Genomic DNA, 25166 nt, shown 5'->3' with positions numbered 1-25166 from the left:
AGATCCTCCTCACCCTGGTACTGCTACTTGTAATGATTATTCTGACATATTTGGTAATCCGGGCCCTAGTCCCCTTAGTACTGAACTTTATGACCCTCTTAGCCCTGTTTCCAATCCTCTGTGTCAAAATCCTTTTAGTTTACTCTTTACCCCTCGCTCTGGTCTTCTGGGTGCACCTGGTACTGCCCCCTTGGTCTTCCTAATCCCTATCCTGCTTATCCTAGCATTATGGGCACACTGGCCATTGCCCTTCAGGTCCTGATCTTCATAGTCCTCTTTGAACTGGTCCTGATCCCCCTGGCCCTCTTACTCCTGCGCCTTGCCCATATTGCTCAATCAATCAATCAATCAATCAGTCATTGTTGAGCGTGTCATTGTCACCCCTGGGGGTGTCTGGGTGTTGGGGTGCAATGTCTCTGTCGAAGTCTGCCAGTAAGTGTGAAGTTCGGAGGGAGAAGGGTAGGTCTTTCCAGGTCTTGGCAGCGATCCAGATACTGGGTGTGTGTGAGGGCCAGAGAGGAAAGGTGCAGGTGTCTGGTGGGTTGGTGGAAGTGTAGATAGTGGTAGTCCAGTCCTTGATTGTGTAGACCTTTACAGGTGTGCACGAGGAGGTTGAAATGGCATCTCTTCTGGACGGGGAGCCAGTGGAGGTTTCCGAGGTGGGGAGGTGATGTGGGTACACCTGGGAAAGTCCAGGATGAGTTTACTGGCCGTGTTTCATATTGTCTGGAGTCTCTTTAGGAGTTGGGAGGACATGCTGGCATAGACAACACCATAGTTCAATCAATCAATCAATCAGAGTATTTGTAAAGCACACTACTCACCCGTGAGGGTCTCAAGGCGCTGAGGGGAGGGCAGGTGGGCTGCTACTGCTTGAACAGCCATGTCTTGAGATGTCCCCTGAAGGTAAGTAGTTGAGGCAACTGGTGATGATGATGGTTTGGGTGACTTTTTTCCTGGTGTTGGCTGCGATCCATCTGAAGATTCTGCATGCAGAGAGTGTGGAAGCAGGAAGAGCCAAATGCGTTGATCTGCTGCTTCATCGTCAGCTCACTGTTGAGGATGATGCCAAGGTTGCAAGCCTGGTCTGTAGGCATGGGAGTGGGTCCCAGTTCGGCTGGCCAGCAACCATGGTCCCAAATGGAGGTGTTTCTCCCAAAGATCAGGACTTCTGTCTTGTCGGAGTTGAGCTTCAGGCAGTTGGCTTTCTTCCATTTGGCTACGGTGGTCATGGAGTTTCGTAAGTTGATTTTGGTGGTGGAGGGGACTTCAGTAAGTGAGAGGATCGGTTGAGTATCATATGTAGGAGATGATGTTGAGTCCTTGGGATCTAATGTTGTCTGCCAGGGGGGCCCTGTAGACATTAAATAGAGTGGGGCTGAGGGCTGAACCTTGGGGAACGCCACAAATGAGACTGGTGTGTGCATAGGTGAAAGGGGTTAGTTGGACACTCTGAGTGCTTCCTGTCAGGAAGGAGGTGATCCATTTGAGGGCATTGCTTTCTATTCTGATGCTGTGGAGTCTGTTGATGAGAGTGTGGTAGGAGACAATGTTGAATGCGGCAGATAGGTCAAGGAAGATCAGGGTGGTAGTTTCCCCATGGTCAAGAAGAGCTCTAATGTCATCAGTGGCAGAGATGAGTGTGGTCTCAGTGCTATGGTTGGAATGGAAACCTGCCTTGGAGGTGTCCAGTAGGTTGTTGTCTTCCAAGTAGCAGGTGAGATGCTAAATGATGGTCTTCTCAACTACTTTAGCCAGGTAGGGGAGTAGAGGGTTAGGTCAGTAATTCTTTAGTTCGTTGGGGTCGGCAGAGGGTTTTTTCAGGAGGGGTTTGATTTCCACATGTTTCCATTGGTTCAGAGAACTTCTGAGGTGATGGAAGTGTCAAGGATGCTGATGAGTTCTGTGCTAATAGGGTTGGTTCCGAGGTTGAACAGGCGGTGGGGGCATGGTCGGTGGGTGTCCCAGAGTGAATGGATGCCATGATGGCTGAGGTGTATTGAGTGGTGAGGGGTGCCCACATGGGGATCATACTGTTGGTGTGTGCGGGGGGTGTTGAGAGAGCTGAGGTTGAAGATTTTGGGGGTTGGGGTTCTAAGATGTTGTAGATGGTGGCAATCTTGCTCAGGAAGTAGTCTACAAGGGTTTTACAGAGTTCTTGGGAGGTGTGGATGGTGTTCTCTATGGCTGCTGGGTTGGAGTATTCTTTAACTATCTTGAAAAGTTTTTTTATACAGTTTGATGCTAATTTGGTGTGAGTCATGATGGCTGTTCTCTTGGCCTCCTTGAGTTTTCGGTGGTAGTTGCTGAGGGCTGCTTTATGGGCTGTTATGTCTGAGGGCTTCCTCGTGGATTGCGATTGTTTCTTCAGTTTGTAGGAGCTGCGGTTGGTGGCTCTGAGCTCCGGAGTGTACCAGCTGGCATTTGTAGAGGTTTTGTTGGTTCTAATGGATTTTAGCGGGGCAACTGATTTGGGGCATTCGGTGATCTAGGAGGAGGAGTTCAGGATAGTCTGGTTGAGGTTGGATGAGGCCTTGGGTTTGGATGAACTGAGGGCCTGCATCCTCTGCTCCAGTTGTGGCATTCAGCTCTGTGTTTCCAGGGGTGGTGTGTTCGGCGTCGGCAATACTAAAGTAGGCAGTACTGAGGTCGGACCAGGAGAGTTCTGTGACATGGTTGAATCTGACTCTGTCACTGGAAGTGAAGAGGGGGTCAAGAGTGTGCCCTGCCTTGGGTGTGGGAACATTGACTAGTTAGGTGAGGCCTATATTGCTCAAGTTCTCGAGGAGGGTGGTGAAGTTGGCGCAGTTGGGGTCGTCGATTTGGAAATTGAGGTCACTGAGTAGAATGTAATGGTTGGAGTCGATGGCTAGTCATGGTGATGCCCCCATCGTGTTTCTTGGTGCAGTGTCATGTATGATCATGTAGCCGTCAGGTGTTGCAGTGGTGATGTTGGGGTTCGAGGAGGGGTTTAGCCAGGATTTGTTGATGAAGGTAGCATCTGGTGAGAGTGAGGTGATGGTGTCCCAGATTTATGTGACATAATTGCAGAAGTATCGGGCTTTGAGACAGATACATCGGAGAGGTCCTGGGTTGACTGCGGCCTATCTGGTAGGTGCGGGGTCCTGGCAGCTCGGTGCTGTAGGAGAAGTGGCAGTATGAGCAGGTGATATGAGAGAATGTGGTGCAGCAGTTGTTGTTGTGGCGCCCAGGATTCAAGGGTCTGAGCTCATCAGTGGAGTAGCAGTGGGTGGCTGGGGGGCAAGGTTCCTGGCAGTGGGCATGGTCCGGGCATGGATGGGTGCAGACATGCTTTCACAGATGTTCTGTGGCCCCTATTAAGTAGGTCCCGGGGGAGGGTGAGGCACTGGGTGGTGGGAGGCGGGAAATTGCAGAAGGAGGAAAATGGAGAAGAGAGAAGGATCAGAACAGGCAAAAGCAGGGCAAAAACAAGCAGAAAAGAGGAGGAAAAAGTGCAGAAAACAAGCAGAAAGGAGGGGGGAAGGTGCAGAAAACAGGCAGAATAGAGGAGGAAAAGATGCAGAAAACTAGCAGAGCAGAGGAGAAAAGGAGCAGACAGCGGGCAGATCCAGGCAGCAGAAGGTGACAGATGTCAAGCTAGACAGAGACTGTCATGGGGGAGCTGGCACGAGGACCTGCTCAATGGGGCTGCGGTGCAACCAACATTAAGAGGTCCTGGAGGAGGACAGGGCACTAGGCGGTGGGAGGCAGGAAACGCCAAGAGGAGGGAAATGAGGAAGAGAGAAGGAGAAGCAGAAAAGGCAGGTAAAAATGAGCAGAAAAGAGGGGGGAAAGGTGCAGAAAATAAGCAGAAAAGAGGAGGAAAAGAGCAGAAAACAAGCATGAGAGGAGGAGAAGGTGCAGAAAACGATCGGAAATGAGAAGGAAAAGGTGCAGAAATCAAACATAATAGAAGATAAGACGGTGCAGAAAATGAGCAGAATAGAGCAAAGAAAAGTGCTGAAAACGAGCAGAAAAGTGGAGGAAAAGGTGCAGAAAATGAGCAGAGGAGAAAAGCAGCAGACAACGAGCATAACATGGTAGCAGAAGGTGGCAGAGGTCAAGTTGGACAGAGACTGTCAATGAAAGTCTGTGTGTCTACCTGTGTCTCTCAGACATGGGAAATGGAACAGGGTTTATATTTTCCTCACTTAAGCAGACTAGGAGGAAAGGAGACACTGAACAACTTTCCTGAATACATTGCAAAGATCAACAGGACAAAACAAATGTTTGAAATACAAAGTTCGTCCTGCAGCTGTGATCCCTGAAATCATTGTATTTTACAGTTTGGATCTCAAATGTGCATTTTAACAACATAAACTGACTGCACTCAGGATAACTCTGCTTGGTGTTTTATTTATTTACAGACTTTCAGTATGTTACATGCAAACACATTCTTGTCCCAGTGACCACATTATGCCACCATCAACTAGTCTTAACCAGTTTTATCAAACAGCACTTTGCATTTTTGTTTCACCTTAGAAAGCTTCACAGGATGCAAGGTACTGTTGGATAAACCCAAGGCCTGGTTTAAGGTTTGACACCTAATATGATCCCCTTGGCAGCTTTGCACACTCGTTCCTTCACCACTGCTAGCAGAGTGTACGTTCTGTGAGGGAGGCTAAAAGATCGGATTCTTTCCTGCCCTGCATCTAAAGTTGCCACTTTTCTAAGAGACAAATACCTGCTACATGTTCAAGTGTTAAGTTTCGGCAAAGGTCAGGACAGCATATTAATATTGCACAGAACTTTAAACAAAATCGTCTGTTTTCATTCTTAACATAGCCTTTCTTTTTTTATTTACTGTTTAATTAACAGTCAGGGTTCAGTAATGCTGCATTAACACACATCATTCTAACGTGTTTACTTCGCATACTTAATAGTTTGAGTGTGTACTGGGAAGGGGAAGAAATACAGCCTTTGAATGATTTTCCCAGTTTCTGTGCTGGCTGTGCCAATAAAATACTGGTTATGCCAGTAATTAACTGGTCAGGTGGCAACCCTACTTACATCTATTTTGTGAAGTAGACATGCTCTGCTACTGTACATAGTGCCGTTTTGTGAGTGAGGTTTGCACTGCTGTTGTCCATGCTGTATATTTTGTGAAGATAAGCTTCATTGCTACTTGCTTTTAGTGCTTTACCTGCACATGCTATTTATGTTTTGTGTGAAGGGGGTTTTCGCACAGCACCTACCACCAACCATCTGTTTTGTGAGGGAGAATCCTACTACTATTTCTTGCATCCTTGTGAAGGAGGCTTGCACCACTGATTACTGTGATGCACCGTTTGGTATGAGAGATGACTACCCAGATAATTTCCATGGTGCTATTGGTGCAGCTCCTTTGCCTGAAAGCGATTTTCATAGTCGTTATCTATACTGTGCCATTTTTGCCTTTGTCTGACGAAAGCTTGTCCTGCATCTGCCCATGTTTTTGTGTGTGAATGAACCTATGCTAGGTAGCTACTTTTGTGCCTTACCTCTTTTGCTTACCTCTACTGCTAGCGTGAGCTAAGACTGTAATGCTTCTGCCTAAGTTATAGCTCTTTATTATGTGACGAAATATTGTCCTCTAGCCCATATTCTAGCTGTTTTTGTGCGTGCATTAAGCCTAGAATGCCTCCATCTGTGAAGTTCCTGTACTGCTTATGATTTAAGTTTAAAATGCCGCTGCTTGTGCTGCTCTGTAGTTGTTGCTGTCTTTAAGCATTTCAGGGATCTCTATGATTAGCCCTTGCCCTCAACTTTGTGCTTTGGACTCAATCGCAGTGTCATAAGTAATCTGGTTCAGAGACTGACTTGACTGGGCTGAATGACTACAGGGAAATGAACTGCAGAGTTGAGGCAGAAGAACTACCCGGATGCTGTGAAAGAAATCGGAGGACACCAGCCAAAGAAGGGAGAGTGAAAGCAAGGTGGGAGGAAAAGAAAGGAAAACGAGGAAACGAACCCTTGATACAATATACCCTAGCAAATACCACTCTATTTCTCTCCATTCCTTCTCAGCATAACCTTTACATTGAGCATCTTGATCTCAAATTATTATTGTGTCGCACAGCATGGCCCCCTCCATCATGTGCAAACAGACTTTCTCCCATGCCATAACATAGGACTGATAGTGCTGTCGAACCTGGGTGACCTGAGAGGAGAGGTTTGTTCTGGCTGGGTCAGTGTCTAGAGTCTTTTACTTCTGTTGACATCATTCATAGTTGTTTTCTTTGATAGATAGTTTTACAGAGGTAGTATCCAAGGCACTGTCTTAATCTACTTTGCTAAGACAGTGCTTTGAATACCAATCCATAATTTAATTTGATAAAAACTCTGAAGCTGTGGTTTCTCAGCTTTTCTATCTGTAAGCAATAGAAGTATTACATATCGATGTGAGGACCACCTCATATATTAAACACAATTCTTGTCAGGATGAACTGTTTTAGTCATCGGTTTCAAAATATAGAGTAAATGTTAATAAATAAAATGACATCAAAGCACTAACAAACCAACTAGTAGAACCAAAGATATGAATTTTTTAATTTTTAATTAAAATCAGCACCAAAAAGCACAAAACGCTAATTGGAGTTATCTTGCCAAGCTCAACCAGGTCAAAGTTAAAAGTTAAGTCCAGCTGCAAAGGAGTGCTTGTTGTGGTTGGATCCAGGTCCCCGGTTCATCCCAGTGGAATGTTTACTTCTGGCTTAGAAGCGTTTGTGGAGCACAGTGGTTTTTGATGAGTTGCTGGAGGGGCCAGCTCTAAGCTGGACCTGAAGTAGAGCTTGGCATTCACAGGTTGCAGAAGAGAGGTCTTGGTGCAGTTTTCGAGAAAGATAGGAAAGCAAGCAGACGAAGTCTGAAGTCCATGCCTTGGAAGGCCTCGATGTTGATCCGATGCTGCTTTGCATTGATCTTCATAAAGTTTTTAGAAATGTTTCTGAACGTCAGAGGTCGACTGATGACTCGATGGCTGCTGCTCTGACAGGGATCTCTGTCTCCATCAGCTTTCAAGGCAGAAAGGTGGCAAAAAGTTTTCAACTCTTACTTCCAGCAGTTTGGGAACAGGAGGAGTGTGCTCTGACACTAGCAAGGGTTCAAGACCTAGGGAAGGTACGACTCACTCCAGCAGAGACCATCGGCAGGGTACAGAGAAGCCTAGTTATAACTGTTCCCTTGGGCAGTTGAAGCGAGAGCAGTGTCTGGATGCTTGTTGTGCCCCTGTAGTTCAAACAGGAGGTCAGCCAACTGACCCTTGGAGTTACTTCTGGGGTCCTGGGTTTAAGGCAAACATGTCCAGTTTTCCTTCAAGTTCTTGAGCCAGCAGGGCAGACCTTCTTCTGATTCCTCACAGGCACAGGACTGCTCCGAAGAGAGGTCTGTGGGGTCCACTTTTATACCCAGTGCCAGCCTTTATCTACCCCCTAAACCAGTTCTCGTCAGTTCCTCCCCTCCCACCAGGTTGGGTGCAAGCCTGACTGGAGAGACAATAGGGGGACAGGCCTAGGTGTGAGCTTCATCTCTCAGTAACAAGGCAGGCATCCTTCAACACCCAGTAAGGGCTGAGCATAGCCCGCATGGCCATATTGACAAGGGAGGCATTTCCCTCTTCACACCCAGAACCCTTTGTCCTCTGTCTGGGAGCAGTACACACCTCACCACAGGGGAGCCATCAGGGGTCAAGTGACAGCTGCACACTATCAGGAAAGCCTTTTGGTTTTAGGCAGGGAAATGTCAACTTTTTAAAAGTGTCCTTTTCCAATAAGGTAATATAAAATCTGAATTGACCATTAAGTTGAAATTTAAATTACTAAAATGATCCCCTGAACCCTTTTCTAGCTATTCCAAAACTTAATTTTACCACACATTAAATATATTAGTGTAAACCAATGTTAAGGTATGGGAGAGACAGTCTTCCTACAGTGAAATACGACTTTGAAGGTTTTTACCTGCCAGGACATGCAAAACATTAAATATACAAGTTCTGCTTTCTAAATACCTTTTACCCTGCCCTAAAGGCTTTTACGGCTTACCTTAGGGGTGATGTAGTGTTGAAAGGGAAAGCCTGACATTTGACCTCTGTCTATGACCACACAGAAAATGTGACAAAATCCAAACAAGCTTTAAATTAATCTTTATTGCTCATTCCCATTCAAAACTTCAAAATTTTTATTTTGAGGGTGCTGCAGTACCACCAGCATTCCTACTTCCAATACCTATGTCAGGACCCAGCAAGGAGACACGTACTGTTTGCTAAGACACTATCCTAAACAGGATCTGGCTCATTGCTCAGGCAAGGAAACACATGTCAATGCCCCAGAAAGGTGTAAGACCCTGTTTGGAGTGGGCTGCACTATCAGGCCTGGAGACATGCTTTGCAGTCCTATAGTTGTGGATGGCACAATGGGCGCTACAGTCCACTAGTAACATTTCATTTCCAGGCACTTAGGACAGGTGGTACCATATACTAGAGACTTAGAGCAAATTAAATGTGCCAATTAGGTGTATACCATTGTTATCATGTTTGAAAAGGAGAGCACACATACTTTTCCTCTGGTCAGCAGGGGTAAAGTGCACAGAGTTCCATAGTCAATAAAAACAGAGTTCAGTGGAAAGCAAAAATCCCAACTGACCTGCAGGAAAGGCAAAGTTCCAACATTAGCCTATGACAAGGAAAGTACAACAAGCCAAGCTAGGGGTTCCTTTCTTCTCTGATGGTAATGAAGAATGGTGGCCTTGCACAGTTTCTATGTGCTGACATTTCATGGAAGACACATCAATTACAAAACATACTGCATTATTTCACAAATATGGATGTCTTCTGCTATAATGAAAGTCTAAATGTACGTTTTTAGAGGTTATGAATACCTTTGTGCTTGCTGTGATTTCAAGTGCTACAATTGGGTGTAGGATTCCAGTAATTAATCATTAAATATACTTCAAGAAGTGCTGGTCTTGTCCATTTATAGTACAATGATTCTTCTGAGAAGTGCAAACATTGCTTAATTATGCGCCGGGCTTGTGGCACAGTGGATTAGTGCATGCATTGCAGCTGTCTTTGTTTGGCCCCATGGTCAAAGGTTTGAATGCAAACACACCAAACCAGCCTTCACCTTTCTGAAGGAATAAAACTAATGCCACTGAGGGGGGTGATATTAAGCATCTATATTTTATCAGGCTGGGTACAAATGCACTTTCTGAGTAAGCCTTCTATATGACCAGTATAATAAAGTATCAACACTCAGAAGTGTTCACAATATTAAATTTAATGTGTGCATCATAGTTGACCTGTGCCTCTAGTGCTCTATTTGTTGCACGATTTGTTACTTAAATAAATATATCACTATGATGAATTGTTTGTGTCTCAATGTCTGAAGGGGAGTGAAGGATGTAACAGGCTCTGGAGGCTGGATCTGAGCATTGGAGGCTAGAGTGGAGGTTGCACTGAACATTTGATGAAGTAGTAGCACTTGAATTACAAATAAATACTGGCAAGAACTGTTGAGCAATGAAAGGCTGGCCATAATACGGCTGTATCTCGGTGTTTTAGGCTGTAACTGCATATAACTGTGTTAGGCATATAATGGCTACATCTGGGCATGTGATTGCTGAGCCCTTGGAATATCATGGCAGTACACAAGTTAAAATATAGGTGGCTTAAAAAACCCACACTGTGTCTTAGTAACTACTAACTTTGCACTTAATTTGCAGCTCTTAATATCTACTTATGTGATGCTGTGTGGTCCAAGGGTTGCGGTCAAAGGACATGTGATAACAATTCCTATGATGTCACTAAAATCAAATAGTGAGAGACATCACTTCTTAAACCCCCAGTGTTTCAGAGTTACTAATAATTGTGTCCATTTGTATGGTGGTGTGCGCTGCAAAGACATGTGAAGTCACTTCCTGGAAAAATTGTGGTTAACGGGCACGTGATGACAATTCTTGTGATGTCACAGAAGTCAAAGGGCAAAATGTTGCTTCTGCTACCCCTTGCATTTTGGAGAATCAAGGTCCATGAAGCTTATTTGAACTCCTCATGCAAGCAGATAAGATCATTTTCAGAGCTCCCCTAATACTGGGCTCAGATATCACCAGCCACCAGGGAAACAAAACAATAAAAAGAAACAGGGGTAGCAGGTAAAATAAAGTGTATTGACCCAACAGCTGGTCTGCTTTTTCATAATAAAGAACTTATCATTGCATTTGCTTTTTTACCTTTACCAGGAAATATTTTTGCTCTTAGAGAAACCCTTTCCTGCATGAAACCACATTTTTGCAGGAGGTCTACATCTATTTCCACCATCCAAAGGGAAATTCGCGCACCTCTAAAAAGGAGTAAATCTCTGACCATTTCCATAGTATGCATGGGCTAGACAAATATTTGTAAATATTCACAAAAACATGAGTTTAAAACATTTCCCAGCACCCAAATTCTCAATCACCCATTCTCTGCCCCATCACAGAATTGACTCATAAGCAATATAAGACCATGTTGAATGATATTACACATAAGCAAATGGAGTTGCTACTGCATGGTCACCATTCCTGAATGTCTTGTATGTGTAGGTTAAGTCATTTATGCATGCACAACTACTAGTGTGGCTTCAGCTTACACTGAGTATGGAACTCATTACATTTCATACAGTAGTCAATACCCTCCTGACCCTAGAAAAAGATGAACTTTGCCTCCTGATATTGCTAGATATATCAATTGATACACCAAAGACACACAGTTCTACTTGAAATCTTCATCTGCTTCGGACATTGAACACCTCAAACTCTGCCTAAACATCATCCAAACGTGGATGTCCAACGCCTACTGGAAGGGTTTTCCCAACCAAAACAGATTTCCTGTTGTTTGGGAGAAACCACAAAAAAACTGTTAAAAAACAGTAGAATATGAAAAATGTACAGAGTAGTCAGTACTTTACTTGTAGACACATTTGACAATGACCAGTATTGAGCTTTGAAGTTCACAGGGAATACGTTGGTGAATTTTATATTCTTACAGTTGTTTATTTGTACAAATTTAGATTCATAATTCTAACCAAAACATTTTTTAGAGCATTAATGAGTGTTCATGTATTCTGAATAATGGATTTGTGTAGAAAATATGATAATTTAGAAAAAATAATGAACGCATTTGAAAATGGAATCACGAAGAGGGGCCGCCAATGTTCACAAAGGGTACTTAGTAGTGGATTAATATTGAGAAATGTTGGATATGTTTGGCTAGTGTAGTAATATGTCATATTAAGGGTTATGCATTATGCTCTAGCTTTATTAATTGTAGGCCTTAACTTAACGAATGTCTTGATCTAGTTGCCAGGCCTCATGTTTAATAAATGGTTGTCCTAGAGACTTAAACTGTGGTTTTCCTTTTTGCATTGTTTAAATGTGCTCGTAGCTGAGAATCCTTTCTCATGAGAACCGACTGCTAGAAGATGCTGTTCTTGCTAATGTAACATTTTGAGTGCAAATGTGTGTGAGACTGACTTTCTCAGGAGGAGAACAGTGGATAAACTGACTGGAGTGGAAGCAGCAACAATATTGTCACCTGACAAGCCGGATGATGAGGACACTGCAGGACAACCAATCAACAACATGTGAATAGTTTATAGTATAATTCATAGATTTGGAGTTTTAGTTTTATTGGACAAAGTGTGAACATGCAATTAACTGACCAATGGGGATTTGGGAAGTAGTTTTAGTAGTTTTAATTTAACAGAACTGCTAGGGAGAGGGATAGCTCATTCTTGCCCATTTTGCATCTTGACAAGAGACAAGCTTAACTTTAATGCTTAAAGACTTTGCGTTTTCTGAACTTTGATGCTGAATCCTGATGCCTTGCTCATTGACTGATGTCCAGAGGGCGAAGACTGACTCTGCTTGCTGATCCACACTGAGGATAGGTATTATGAATTAGACTGCTGACTGTCATGTGTATTTGCTTTTCTTTTCTAGGTACCAACCGCACTGTTTTTATAGCACCATAGTTAGATGTTTCTCCAAATTTGTGTTACTAAATTATTTTGCATGAAGCCCAAAATGCAGGTGCTAATCTGATGTTACTTAAGGATCCTCACTAATGAAATTGTGCTAAGAGAAAATAATACTTGATTAATTTCTCTGTTGATCTCAAATGTACAAAATTGCTCGGATGAAGTTGACTTTGTTACAATTTTGCACTGTAACTTGTTGTAGTTCAGGCTTTGATCAGAATATGCTTCTTCTGCCGCTTTGGACAGCCAGTATTGTTTCTGTATGTGTTTCATTTGATTTACAGGTTAATCTACATAACCTTAGCATTGTTATTATAGGGAAATAAATATTCTAACTTTTACTTAAAGTTGTGGTTATTCATGACTGAAAGGTCATGGTGCGTGACAATTACTGACTATTGATTATTACTGTTATTGATTGCTACTGATTATTGATGCTGTGTATTGGTTATTAATTATTGATTTGCATGTACTGGATATATGGTAAGAACATCTTAATTACTAGTCAAAAGGTCCATCAAACTATTCGCGTCCCCTTGTAAGTTTAACTATTAAGGTCAGACACGCAGAGATGGTAGCAGAGGATGGTTGTCTCATTAAAAGCTTATCATAAATGTCCGATACAAAGTAACAGGTGTTAACAGTATTGGTATAGAAATGTGAAGGTTTGACTCCATAAGGGCCCATCATAAATATCCAAAGATAGTAACAGAGGTGAAGGTTCATTATTATTGAGATTTGGATTTTGTTTTTCAATCAAGCTAATTTGAAAGAAAATGATGTTCCCTTAAGTCCAGAAATGACTTTCCCAGAATCCTGGATCCTGCTATTGGTTGTTAGAGGATGTTCTCTGCATTCTAGTGACAGTGTGACTGAAGCAGGTTGCGCTTGCAAAGCTTATGCAAATCGCAGGTAAATTGCGAGGTTTGTGAGGGTTTAGGGAGATTGCGTACTCCAAATGAAGTTGTAGAAGGTGTGTGTCGTACTCAACAGTGTGAGAGTAGGGAAGTCATCGAACTTCACATGTGTGTGGTGATTTGGCGACAAAAATTGTCCATGTGGTTGTTGAGGTACAGACCCTGCGTGGTCTAAGACTCTGGAGTATGTTGAAATGTGTATGAGACACTTGGTTTTATGTTATAATCTGTCTGGTTTAGTAGGTTGATGGGGCGTGGCCAACAAGTAAGTGTGTGAGTTAAAGTGAATGAAAGAAAATTTTGACTGAGATTTGGTGAGTCCTATGTGCACCAGGACAAACACATTGATCGGCTGAGAGTAAAACTTGCAGCTTGAATTTTTCTTGCAAATCCGGGAGACTGAGAAAGAAGAAGTAGCTGGAAGAGCCGTCAGTGAAAAATCCGTAAGGTTTCGTAAGCGATTGTGTTACCTTTCCTGTAGTAAACCAGCAGTTTTGTTTTTTGTTTTTTGACTAGTGCTCGCAATTTTTGCATTAGTTTGTGTGAATTGAAGTTTGGGAGGACAAGCCACAAGACTTTGTCAGCCGCAGTACGTGTGAGTGTGACGTCATTGGAGCCGCACTGGGATAGGTCGGTTAGTGAGAAGGGTCGTGCACGGATTGGTAGCCGTCCATGAGAGGCAATTGGTTGAGAAAGCAGGCAAAAGGAATTTTGGGATTAAAAGTCACTTCCTGAGTTGATTTTTAAAAAAAAGGTCTAAAAGATGAAATTTTTCAAAGTGTTAAAGAATGCCTTAAGGGGAGACACGTATATTATAACAAATACTAGAAGGTACACCAGCTTACATTGTAATGAAAGAGAAGGGTGTTCTGTATGTCTTTGGCTAAAGCAATGGTGCAAATTGACAGAGAAGGATGGGAATTTAGCGTTTCCTACAAATGGGACATTCAGTTTGAGGGTTTTGGAAAATTTAAGGATGATGCTATATGAATCAAAGCCCCTTCCGAGACCAGCATAGTTTGAGCCACTAGCGATTTGGGAGCTAGTAGCCAGACAGTAACAGTAACAGAAATTTGAGAGGAGGATGAGAAAGGCAGAAAAGACTTTAACAGAGGCTAGGTGGGACAGTGCTGAGAGAGTTTGGAGGATGGAGACTTTGCGCGGAATTAAGTTGTTTCCGGCAATTACACAGGGCAATGAGAAGGAAGGAAGTTTATTACGCAGTTATTGAGAAATCGCCTACCGCCATATACAGCGCATGAGAGTGGTCCAAGTACCAGTACTGATCCGACAGCCCGACACAGGTTAATGGGACAATGAGCCCGATGCAGGTTAATGCTAGCCTGACACAGAATGTGATGCAGAGTTGTCCTAATGTGCCTACTATTCCTGTAGTGCAAAAACAGATGCAACCGCCACAGGCTCAGACAATCTATCCTGATGTGCCTATTATGGAAACGACTTCGAACTTAATGGTGCCTACGAAACAGGTTTACCCAAGACCTATGTTGGTTCAGACAGAACCAGCACCACTTTTACTGCCCCAAGTGCAGCCGCAGGTAATGCCAAGACTCACTCCAGTAACAGGCACACAGTCAGATATGACTCTGATGGTGAATCAGAATATGGGAGTTACTCTCCCACATAGCGCAAGAGCTAGAACAGCCCCAGATACTATGTCGCTACCTATTACTGTTGGTCCAGCTGAACCCTTATTTGCACAAAAGAAAACGACTGTAGGTGAACAGGGAGTCGTGTCCCAGAGTATAATGAGGGGAAGTCATAAAGAAAATGTTCCTCCTGTGGGACTGACTTTTGACGGATGAAGCTCATTGCTAGACCTTAGTCCATTTGTAGCACTTCCAGGTACTATGGCAGGGTCAAACATTAGGCAGAGTTTGAAATTATTGACACCGCAGACCCCGAATGTAGCTGCACAACAGGTGCTTCCAGTCCATTGCAAGGACTGACAGCTCAGCATTTGACTGAATAGTTAGACAATCTGAATACCTCGCAGAGTGCTCCTAAAAGAGAGGAGTGTTTGAATTATGCCAAGCTAAGCATGGAATGGAAGTTGGTGAACTCATTGAGGGAACCATGGGGGTGAACAGGTTAGAATCCTACACAGAGGCAGAATTGAGTTATTTGTGCCCAAAGATTATGAGAGAAGTGAGCAATGTGCATCAGAAACTACCAGAGTTGGCAGAGAAGTACGACATAGAAATATAGAAAACAAGCATTTGAAAAGTAGTTACAGATTAGATTTTGAGGCTCAAGATTTTGAACACATGAGATCTGCCGGAATGAAAGCACACCTTAAGGAATTGCTTCAAAGTGCCCAGACCTGGGGCGCATTAGACAAATGGGAATGCAGATAGGTAAAGAAAAGAGACAAGAGAAAAAGGGATTCTGCGGAGCTGACTGCAAATGTGAAGCAGGATAAAGATCCAGTGAAAGTTTTACCAATGAGAGAGATTCCAGCAGAAAGTTTGTTCATGTGCTGTGGAGCAGAAGTGACATTTTGTCATTACAAATGATTATCCAAAATTGAGAGCGAAGCCAGTGGAGTGGTATCAGCAGACACACAGGTTTGTGAAACTTGTGAAATGTCTATGGGAGGATTTGAACACATTACTAGAGATAGTGGTTCCTGCTGATCTGTGGATCGAGTGTAAGAGGAGTGTAGATTGGCCAACAAGCGAACCGAAGAGAGTCAAAAATACAGGTGCACCATCTCCTGAGGTAATGAAATAATATTATAAGATGGTTGAATTCTTGAAAACGAGAATTTCGCCCAAGAATATTGATTGGCAGAGGATTGACAGGAGAGCTCAGGAACCAAAGGAGTCGATACATGCGTATTATGAGAGACTGTTGCAGGAGTTCAAGTATTACAGTGGTACAGAAACAATTGAGGCGAAAGACATGTTTAATTTTGTGTTCAGATTTGTGGAAGGGTTGAGACCTGAGATTAGTCAGATGATTAAGAGGCATTTGATTTGCTGGCAAGGAAAGCCGATTGATGAGGTGTTACAATATTCAAAATACTGTATTGGTGAGATTGAGTTGAAGCAGAAAAAGTTGAAAGAAAAGGTGATGGTGATGCAGATTAACATCAAAAAAGAGAAAACGACAGGTAGGGACAAATTTAATCCTGAATTAAATTAACAGTCATTAATTCTGTTAATCCTGAGTTTAATTTCTTTCTCTTATTTATTTCAAAAAATTATGTAGTAAAAAAGGAACTATGGTTGTGTAATCCAAAACCTAATACACATTACATCAATTACTAAGCTATTATTTACAATACTCTCAAGTAAAACACAATAAAACACACAGTGAAAAAAACCTACACAAAGTCATACCCTACACATATAAATAGTGGTCACTATTATACAACTCCCAATGTGATCCACTTCTATAAACTAAGGCAATGGGTTTTTCATGCACTTAACTATCACCGCATTGTGTATTTCTTTCACACAAGCGTGCATTGTGATGCAGATTAAAGCAGCTCAAATAGGAGTGCAAGGGAATTTTCCGCAGCAGTTGCCGCAGCAGCACCAGGGGAACATGGTGTTTCAGCCCCAGATGAGAGGTAGAGTTGTGGAGGAAATGTGAATCGTGGTCCAGACTTAGGTACTGTAGGGCTTCAGAATGATGTGCAGGGAATGAAGACATTGTTGCCAGGTCACGTTTGCTGAGCCGTTGGATATTGGAAACAGGAGTGTCCGATGAAGTGAGGGAAGCTGTCTTTCAGCAGAGCAATAACCTCAACTCATTCCAGAAAATGAGTCGACCGAGAGTGAGAGGCCCTAATCCAAATTTTCAGAATATGTGAACCAAATTCAGAATTTCCAACCTATGCAGTAGGTGCAAATGCCACGTGTACAAATGACAGAGTTGCAGCCAGTGCAACAGCAAGTTCCCATGGTACCTAGACAGCAAATTCAAATACCTAAAGCCCTGATGCAACAAATGGTGCTTTCTCAACAGGTCACGGGTCAGAGACTTAACCAAAGTAGTAACACAGTGCACCAATTCCCGTTACACAGTGAGAATGGAATGAATGATGATTGGACGAGTTACAGTTCAGATGAGGAACCGTGTGTGCTTGCAACTTCCTTAGAAGTAGATCAAAGAGGTCCCTATGTGAAGGGAAAGGTTATGGGTCACATAGTTTCATTCTTGGTTGACATGGGAGCTACATGCTCTACAGTGAGAAGTGCAGAAGTTCCAAATTTGCCCCTTTCAGGTAGAACTGTTCCGGTTGTGAGAGTAGCAAACCAGTATTTGACAAATCCAATTACAGATCCAGTTCAAGTTGAGATTGCCAACTTTCAGGTATTGCACAAATTCGTAGTCTACAATTCAAGTCTGTTATCCCTACTGGGAAGAGACTTGCTGTGTAAAACGAAGTGTTTGATTACTTGTTCTAAAGTTGGAATTAAGATTCAGATGAATAGTGATGATGAAGATGACCAAGCCCCAGAGATAGAAGGTGAGACTATAAATGAGGAGTACCCTCTGATTGAATTTTTCACTATGTTCACAGTGAAAGAGTTTCATCGTGATTTGCTGGGAACAGTTAAAGAGAAGGTGTGGGATTTGACAGGAAAAGAAGTAGGGCTGATAAAGGGAGTTGAGCCAGTTAAGGTTACTGTGAAGCCAAATGCAGTTTTTCCTCAACTTCCACAGTACTACATGCCGCAAGATGTCCTTATGAAGGTTTCCCAGATAATTGCAGACTTTTGTAAAACAAGGCTTTCTAAAGGAAGTATGGAGCAGTCCATGTAATTCTCCGATAAAGGGTTTGCAGAAGCCCTGTGGGTAAGTTTGAATTGTTCAGGACTCGAGAAAAATAAACAAGATTATGGTCAAATGTTGTCCTGTGGTGCCAAATCCAGCTGTGATAATGTTTCAGATTCCATGTGATGCTGAGTGGTTCACTGTCATTGATTTGTCACAAGCCTTCTTTTCTGTGCCTCTTCATGAGGATAGGCAATTTCTCTTTTGTTTCAAAGTTCTGGATCGAGTTTATTGCTGGTGCAGAATTCCTCAAGGGTTTTCAGAGTCACCTTCCATATTCAATCAGATCCTGAAAAAGAAATTGGATTAGTTGGAATTGCCTTTCCAATGGACCTTGGTGCAGTATATTGATGACTTGCTGATTGCGTCCAAAACAAGGGACAAGTGTGAGTATGATACAATTGTCCTGCTGAACCATTTGGGAAAGAATGGTCACAAAGTGTCTCAGCTTAAATTGCAATATTACTAAAAAGTAGTGAAATATTTGGGTCATCAGATTGAGAAGGAAAGATATCCGGAGAAAGGATTACAACAATATTGCAGATAAATCCCCCAACCAAGCAGAAGGATGTCAGGATGTTTTTAGAAATGTCGTCAATGGATTCCAAATTCTTCAGCCATTTCAAGACCATTGCAGAAGCTGACACATAAGGAAGTCACTGATCCTATAGTGTTAGACCAGGCTGGAATGAAAGCATCAATTGAATTGAGATAGAGTCTGTGCAAGGCTCCAACATTGGGTATGCCTGATTACATGAAACCTTTCACATTGTTTTGTCATGAGTGTGATGCATGTTTTTTGTCTGTTTTGACACAGGTCCATGGAGGTGTAAATCGCCCAGTAGCATATTTTTCAGCTACTTTGGACCCAGTTGCACCAGCCTTACCAGGTTGTTTGCACGCAGTTACAGCAGTTGGTCAAAGCCTTACGCAGTGTGAAGGCATTGTGATGGGACATTCCCTGACTGTAATGGTCCCTCACTCTTTTGAGATTCTACTTACAAGGACAAAAAAACAATATTTGACTGGTGCGAGGTTGACCAGATATGAAACAAGTATTCTAGGGTTACCAAATGTATCATTAAAATGATGTACAGTGCTGAACTCAGCAACCTTACTTCCAAATGAAAATGTTGAACTTGAGCAAGTGGAAGATGTTGAGCATGATTGTCTTGAAGTAACTGACCTGTGCAAAAAAACGAGACCTGACATCAGAGATGCCCTATTGGAAGAAAATGATCAAATTATCTTTGTTGATGGTTCTTGTCTGAAAGAAAATGTAGGGACACTGAGAGCAGGATATGCTGTGTGCACAGTTACTGGTATTTTGGAAGCTTCCTGGCTTTGAGGAGTGTATTCTGCCCAAGTAGCGGAACTGGTAGCCCTTACTAGAGCGTGCCATGTTTCTGTTCAGCTGAAAGTTACAATCTATATGGATAGCCAGTATGGATTTGGAATAGTCCATGATTTTGGCCTGTTGTGGTCACAGAGAGGTTTCACGACCTCTTGTGGTTCCTTGTGGTTCACCAGTGAGAAATGGTGAAAGGATTAAAGAATTGTTACATGCTATTCAAATGCCTGAAAAGATTGCTGTGGTGAAATGCAATGCACATCTGAAGTCGCAAGACTTTGTGTCATTGGGAAATAGATATGCGGATTAAGTCACAAGGTTTTGCGCATTGAAATATATATCATTCAAAGGCAAGTGGGAACTGTTTTCTGAAGAAGATGAAACCTGTACAAGCTATGCATTGAAAGTAATTGACACTTTGGAGGAATTGAAAATGTTACAGAATAATGCTGACAGGGAGGAAAGTCGTTCATGGAGCAAAATGAAGTGTGTGCAAAGCCAAAATGAATTGTGGGTTCCAGAAGAGGGTCAATTGTTTTTTTCCAAATAGCCTGTTGTCTCAGGTAGGTACTATCATGGTCAAGAACATATTGGGAGGGATGCAATGATTCGATTGTTCAAACATGATTGGTTTAACCCAAAGTTTAGACAGGTTGCTGTAGCAGTTTGCCATCCTTGTGTCATTTGCCAACAACTAAACGTGGGAGAAGGGACAGTGGTTATTTGAGCCACATAAGAAAAGAGGGAGGTCCATTGAGCAGAATGCAGATGGATTTTATTGAGATGCCTGTGTGTGGAGGTTAGAGATATGTGTTGCCGATTGTTTGCATCTTTAGTCACTGGATTGAAGCTTATCCTACATGAAGAAATGATAGTCTCACAGTGGCAAAACTACTGCTTAGAGAACTGATTCTGCGTTTCAGGTTTCTGATCTTTTTAGAATCAGATAGGGGAAGTCACTTCAACAATGAAGTAATTAAACTACTGTGTGCAGCATTGAACATTGAGCAGAAGTTGCATTGTAGTTACCACCATAAAGCATCAAGACTAGTGGAACAGATGATTGGTACCTTGAAGTCAAGAGTTGCAAAGATGTGTGCGTCCACAAATTTGAAATGGCCTGACGCATTGCCTTTAGTGTTGATGTCAATGAGAAACACACCCAACAGGAAGACAGGATTGTCGCTGCATGAAATCCTTATGGACCGAGCCATGAGGTTGCCAGCGGTGCCTGCAAATTCACCTGTCAACATTACAGATGATATGGTGTTGGACTACTGCAAAGGTCTGGCTGATATGGTTCGCTCTTTCTCTCAGCAGGTGGAAGCCACCACACTGCCACAGATCCATGACCCAGGGCACAATCTGAGAGCTGGAAACTGGGTTGTGGTCCGGAAAAACGTCAGGAAAACGTGTTTGGAGCCTCGTTGGAAGGGAATGTGTCAGGTAGTTCTGACAACTACCACAGCTGTGAAGTGCGCTGGAACTCCGAACTGGATTCATGTGAGTCATACAAAGAAAGTGACACTGGTTCATGAGGAAGAAGAGTTGTTGAGAATAACAACAACAGCGAAACAAGTCTCAGGGCCCGAAGGAAAACAAAGGGGAACTGAGACCGGATCTGAGCCCATTGAGGATGGTTCAGTCACTTCTGTGAGAGACGAGGAGGGTGACGGAGAGCCTATCTCAATTGAGGCAGCAGGAGAGCCTAGTCAGAGGAGGGCTTTCCCAGAAGCAGATGATCTTGAGAGGCAAAAATAGCAGTTGCCAGATCCAGAGAGGAAAGGAGTTGAGGTGGATCAAAGCCATTGTGATCTGACTCATCCTGAACTGATTGCAGGTCCATCAAGAGAAAACACTGCAGAACAAGGAGAAGGTTCAAATGTGGCTCTGAAGAGAACACTGACAAAGGGTCCACTGAAAGGAGATAAGTGGCCGGAGTCGCAAGTAGAAAGAGCATAAGAAGTGGTTGTTGAGATTACAATCGAGGAAGAAGTAGATACCACAAGGAGAGAAGATGTAAGGGAAGGAGAATTGAATGGTAAATGAAAGTTGAAAAGAAAGAGAATAGCAAGTCAAAGATACGCAAGTCCTGAATGAGGGTATGCAACTACAAGTGAATGGCAGCAATAGGTTTTGTCTTTTTGTTTTGATAGAGATATTCCAGGTCAGTATTTGGGCACTTGAAGGAGGCTGATGAACTGAATTGCTGAAACAATATGGGAGACCATTTTTGAGAAGTGTTAGAAGTCAGCAGGATTTGGTATTACTATTCTGGCCATACTAAATATGACCTTCCTACTCCTTTCAGATCAGCAGCTACCACTCCCATACAGTATGAGGGCAGCCCCAATGTTAGCGTATGAAGGGAGCAGGCCTCACAATAGTGCAAAAACGAATTTAGGGGTTTTACACTACCAGGACATGTAAACTACACAGGTACATGTCCTCCCTTTCACCCCCACAGCACCCTGCTCTAGGGGTTACCTAGGGCACACCTTAGAGGTGACTTATATGTGGAGAAAGGGGAGGTTTAGGCTTGGCAAGTACTTTTAAATGCCAAGTCGAGGTGACAGTGAAACTGCACCCACAGGCCTTGCAATGGCAGGCCTGAGACAAGGTAAAGGGGCTACTTACGTGGGTGGCACAACCAGTGCTGCAGGCCCACTAGTAGTATTTAATCTACAGGCCCTAGGCACATGTAGTGCACATTACTGGGGACTTATAAGTACATTAAATAGTCCAATCAGGTATGATCCAAGGTTACCATGTTTAAAGGAAGAGAGCATATGCACTTTAGCACTGGTTAGCAGTGATCAAGTGCGCAGAGTCTAAAAGCCAGCAAAAACAGTGTCCAAAAAGTGGAGGGAGGCAGGCAAAAAGTTAGGGGTGACCATCCTAAGGCTGTCAGGTCTAACAAGAAGAGACTGTTGAAAGTAACCGGAAGAGACATTGATAACCTGTTTTGACTTTTGACAAGCTGCTTACCGATTTTGACAAGAGATCCTGGAAGTGAGACTGAAAGCTGTAAATAATTGCTGAAAGAAGAGTTTTCTATTTTTGATTTTGATTTTTGCTGCAAGTTTTCCTGCATTTTCGTCTGCTTTCTGGTTCTTTACAGATCATGAGTAACATTAGTCAACAGGGTAAGAATACTAGGGACTGTAAATATATGAGTATTGGTTTGGCGATTATGTGTGGAATATTGTTTGTGGTGTTGATTGTGGGTATGTCTGTTCATGACAAGAGTGAAGCCAACCATACTTCTACTTTTGAGACAACTACTGCACTAATGGCAATATAAAAGTTTAGGTTAGATGACAAATATTTGTATGGGAATACCAATGCACAAGGAGAACTTTCTTCTAATTTTTTCTACTGCTTATTGAGTGAGTATGTTGAGACGATGGATGCGAAGAATTGTTATTTGTGTATGCAGATTCTTTAATCAGTTGAGGAAGGAGTTACATACCATGGCTTGTCACTAACATATGGAATAAGCTGTAGTCTGCTACTAACAAGATTTTATAACCAGGAGTACATACAGTGCTTTTACTCAAATTATGATATGCCGTTTTCGTTTGTTCCTATAAATAGGTATTGGAGTAGTTAGCTAAGGATAATGAAATAGCAATAGTTAGAGGTTTCTTTGAGCTTACATTGACATTTGGCACAGCTTATGCACACCGCAATAATTTAGCATGCTTGCTGACACCTTTCGAGAAAAGTTTCTTGGATCACACAGATGACAGGAGAAGGGAATTGAAGGAGAAGTTAGAAAGAGGTTTAGAGAAAAGGACTTACAGGAATGATTATGCTTACAGTGCAATTTAAACACCAGGGAAATTAGCTTTAGATGTGCAACACGTAGGGAAACTTTGTATATAAAGGCCTAAATCACGCACTGATACTTTGTTTGAATGAGTGAATGTGAGCATGTGTTTTTGTTTCAGAGTAAATGGATATTTATGTTGAAGGGACAGGACCCGACGATTCCCAGCATTTATTATCTCAATGGTTTTAATGCTTATTACTGTCTTCCAAGAGGATGGTATGGGACATGCTATTTGGGAATACTTTTCCCAAAGATTTATCAAATGGATGATTTGAAGGACTATCCGAAAATGACTTAATTACATCATATGAGACAGAGGAGGGAATTCTCTGATGGTATAGTGGGAGATATGTTTGGAGCAGTGATTCCTTCAGTGGGAGTCATTCTGAATTCGATAAAGATTCGAAAGTTGTCTACTAATGTGTATAACAGCTGACAAATTTTTCTGGGGCCATACTCCTGATAGATACTGAGTTAGCTGCTGATAGAGATATGACTCTTCAGATTCGTCTTGCTTTAGACATTCTTTTAGCGAAGGATGGTGGAGTCTGTAGCATGATTAATTCTAGGCATTGTTTTTCGTATATTCCTGATAACAGTAGAGAAGTTAGAGGCTTAATTACTTATCTGACTAATGAAAGTGCTGATTTGAAAGGATTGAAAGAACCAGGTGTTTGGAAAAAGGTTGGCAAAGGTTTTACTTCAGTGGGAAAACAGCTCAGCATCATTTGGATTGGGGTTCTACTGAAAGTATTGCAGGGAATATTAATTATTGTGATTTGTCTAATTGGAATATGGGGATTGTGTAAATTATGCAAAATAATTAAATTGAAAAGCTCAAAGAATAATCAGAGGAGGGAAGAAAAGAAAAGGAAATAATTGTATAGGGAAAATTCCAAATTGAAACAAATGTATGAGAGGATTGAATTGACAGAATTTTAGCTGATGCAAAAATGTGTGGGTGGTAGTTAGTGTGATGACACATTTAGTCATCAGAGGAGGGATTGCTAGCGCAGATTTTTTAAATAACAATTATTAATGAGTGTTCATGTATTCTGAATAAGGGGTTTGTGTAGAAAATATAATATGTAGAAAAATAATGCACACATTTGAAAATGTGATTACGAAGAGTATACTTACTAGTGGATTATTATTGAGAAATGTTGGATATATGTGTGACTAATGTATACGTCATATTAAGATATTAAGGGTTATGCATTATGCTCTAGTTTTATTAATTGTAGGCCTTAACTTAACAAATGTCTTGACCTAGTTGCCAGGCCTCATGTCAAAGCTGTATTTCTTAACATTTAATACATGGCTGTCCTAGAAAGTTAAACTGTGATTTTCCTTTTTGTATTGTTTAAATGTGCTCATAGCTGAGAATCCTTTCTCATGAGAACCAACTGCTAAAAGATGCTGTTCTTGCTAATGTAACATTTTGAGTGTAATGTGTCTGAGACTGACTTTCTCAGAAGGAGAACAATGGATATACTGACTGGAGTGGAAGCTGCAACATTATTGATACCTGACAAGCCGGATGATGAGGACACTGCAGGACAACCAATCAACAACATGTGAATGGTTTATAGTATAATTCGTAGATTTGGAGTTTTAGTTTCATGGAAAAAAGTGTAAACATGCGATTAACTGACCAATAGGGATTTGGGAAGTAGTTTTAGTAGTTTTCATTTAACAGAACTGCTCGGGAGAGGGATAGCGTCTTGACAAGAAACATGCTTAACTTTAATGCTTAAAGACTTTGAGTTTTCTGAACTTTGATGCTGAATCCTGATGCCTTGCTATTCGACTGATGTCCTGAGGGCGAAGACTGACTCTGCTTGCTGATCCACACTGAGGATAGGTATTATGAATTAGACTGTTGACTATCATGTGTATTTGCTTTTCCTTTCTAGGTACCAACTCCACTGTTTTGATAGGGCCATAGTTAGATGTTTTTCCACATTTGTGTTGCTAAATTATTTTGCATGAAGCCCAACATGCTGATGCTAATCTGATGTTAGTTAAAGATCCTCACTAATGAAATTGTGCTAAGAGAGAATAATGCTTGATGAATTTCTCTGTTGAACTCGAATGTACGAAATTGCTCAGACGCAGTTGACTTTGTTACCATTTTGCAATGTAACCTTAGAATGTGTTGTAGTTCAAGCTTTGATTCAATTACGTGTCTTCTGCCACTTTGGACAGCCAGTATTTTTTCTGTATGTGTTTCATTAGATTGT

This window comes from Pleurodeles waltl, chromosome 6 (genome assembly GCF_031143425.1).
Source record: "Pleurodeles waltl isolate 20211129_DDA chromosome 6, aPleWal1.hap1.20221129, whole genome shotgun sequence".
Classification (NCBI taxonomy): domain Eukaryota; kingdom Metazoa; phylum Chordata; class Amphibia; order Caudata; family Salamandridae; genus Pleurodeles; species Pleurodeles waltl.
This window is presented reverse-complemented; position numbering follows the sequence as displayed.